This window comes from Myotis myotis, unplaced genomic scaffold, assembly GCF_014108235.1.
Source record: "Myotis myotis isolate mMyoMyo1 unplaced genomic scaffold, mMyoMyo1.p scaffold_m19_p_17, whole genome shotgun sequence".
NCBI lineage: Eukaryota > Metazoa > Chordata > Mammalia > Chiroptera > Vespertilionidae > Myotis > Myotis myotis.
Genome location: NW_023416321.1, coordinates 46098872 through 46101466, shown reverse-complemented (window position 1 = coordinate 46101466; position 2595 = coordinate 46098872). Strand labels below are relative to the sequence as shown.

The 2595-nt window shown below is 41.7% G+C and overlaps 1 pseudogene; it reads right to left on the bottom strand.

Moving 5' to 3' along the window:
- Positions 1-1695: 1695 nt before the first annotated feature.
- LOC118672284 lies at positions 1696-2080 on the bottom strand (annotated as a pseudogene).
- Between the last annotated feature and the right edge of the window lie 515 nt (positions 2081-2595).

The window sequence follows — 2595 nt, the reverse complement described above, 5'->3', positions numbered from 1 at the left end:
AGCTGGAATATTTCTTAAAAGATCACTGCTTCTCCATTACTTAGTTACTCAGTGCTACAAATCATATAGAAAAGGCAAGGTAAATGCTTGATCATTACACATCTTTTAAATAATGGGGAGTACTCATAGAATATTTCAAATGTGATAAATTTCTTTAATATTATTATGAGCTCATAAGCTTAAATATATTTGATATACTTCAATCCATTATAATTTTTTTATGCTCTAATTTTCCAATCTTTGGCCAGTGGGAGCCTCTTCAAGTTGGTTCTTGAATATTTTCAAAATGACCCCAGTAAGGCGTTGGTGGTATAGTGGTTAGCATAGCTGCCTTCCAAAATGACCCCATTAATTTTGTTATCTTCCCCACTTTCTGGCACCACGGATGTCCCATCATGTGCATTGCCTTCAGACCAGGAATCAGCCACTTTCCAGGAAGCTCTGTTCCTTCTAGTGGGATGCTATTCAGAAACCACTGTGGGCTTCAGGGGCTGATGGGCCATCGTGGTTTTAATTGGATTTGCTGGTTTGGATAGAAACACTGACGTACATTTACTTTGAAAGCAGCCACAAACTTTCATTGGATTCTTTTGGAATGTCCAGGTAGATGACATAATCTACACATAATAGTTAATTTTGATTTCTCCTTTAAAATATTTGTTCCCCTTTTAAAAATCTCATGTCAGTGTATTGAAATGAATTCTAACAACAATAATAAGATGATAAATAGCAATGATAGTATTGTTACTCGATTCTTATTTCTAACTAGAGGCCTGGTGCACAAATTCGTGGATGGGTGGGGTCCCTCTCTGCCTGGCTGGCAATTGAGGCATATCAGGGGGCCAGCTGGCCGGGGCGATGGACCATGGAAGGTTGGCTATGGGAGCGCACTGACCCCTAGGGGGCAGCTCCTGTGTTGAGCGGCTGCCTCCTGGTGGTCAGTGTGCATCATAGCGACTGTTCGACCAGTTGTTCCGGTCGTTCTGGTTGTTCGGTCATAACGGTCACTTAGGCTTTTATACATGTAGATATTAGTGGAAATATAACTAATATGTCATCCTATACACCAAAAGGTTGCAGGTTAGATTTCTGGTCAGGTCACATACCTGAGTTGCAGGTTTAATCCCTGGTTGGAGTACATACAGGAGGCAACTGATTGATGTTTCCCTCTGTTTCTTTCTTTCTCTCTCCCTTCCTGTATCTAAAAATCAATAAACGTATCCTCAGGTGAGGATTAACAAAATAAATAAATCATAAATAAATAAAATTCTCTAATCAAACAAGGTATGCAATTGTTTTTATGTTGTTCTTTTTTTGTTATTAAACACTGAGAGCAAAATAATTTACTGGAATTAAAGGAAGGAGCTGAATGAGCTTCCACTATCGGAGAAAGGGGGTATTGTCACAGCATCAATATTTTCCCCATTCCATCTCTATTTGACATCCATCAAAACATACCATTGTCCTCCCTGGCCAGGTGGTTCAGTTGGTTAAAACATCCTTCTGCTATGCCAAGGTTGTGGGTTTGATCCTTAGTCAGGGAACATACAAGAAGCAACCAGTGAATGCATAAGTAGGTGGAATAACAAATTTATCTCTTTTCTCTCTCTACCTAAAAAGTCAGTAAATAAATTTAAAAAAAATCCAAACCATTGGCCATTTTGTTTAAAAAATGCAAATGGTTGTGTACATACATCAGTTCCTTGATGTACAATGAAGGAATGGGGAAGGGGAAAATGAGAGAACAGAGAAAACTATGCCATAGTAGTCAGGTTGTAGTGGATCCAAACCGCAGTCTTCTGAGAGTGTCTTCTTGTTGGAGGAAGGAAAGTAGCAGGCACCTTCCCTCTGCTGGAACACACAAATTGTATCTTCATGGTCCATGTCCAAGTGTGCAGGTTTGTCTGTCAAATCAGAATCTGATCTGTCTCATTGACAAACCCAGTCCTTTCATTCGTTTACTAAGTGATGCATGCCCCTTCATCTTAAACTGCATCCCAGAACCATCCTGCCTCACCTTCAAATTAGTATGATTGTTGATCTCAGTCTTGACGCCTTCCTTGGGCTTTTCATTGGCCATGGCTAGCGCTGGTCTTCTCAGCTGCCACTTCACAGATGTGCCAGGTTCACACCAAAGAGCACACAAGCAAGAGAAGGAGGCGGTGGAGGAGGGAGAGGGTGCCTGCTCCTCCTGAGCCCCTTCCCCACCACGTGTGCCAGCACAAACCTCCCGGGCTTTCCATTGGCTGCCGCCTCAGGAAGTAACACTTACATAACCACACCCAACACCAAGCCCCGCCCATCGCTGCCAGGACTCAGGCCTCAGGGTCAGCCCTGCCAGGCCCTGGGGAAGAGACTGCAACAAGCATGGCTGGCTACCACCAAGGCATAAAAATATAACAACAGAGTTTGGGTGTAACAAATCCATTTTTAACACGTCACAAGATTTTGAGTGTTTCCCTTTTGACCTCATGATATAATGAGCAAAGTAAATATATTTTATAATATATTTTTAAAATTTATCTTTATTGTTGAAAGTTTTATAGGTGCCTTCCCTTTTTCCCCCATTAACCCCCTTCTTCCCCACTGCCATCC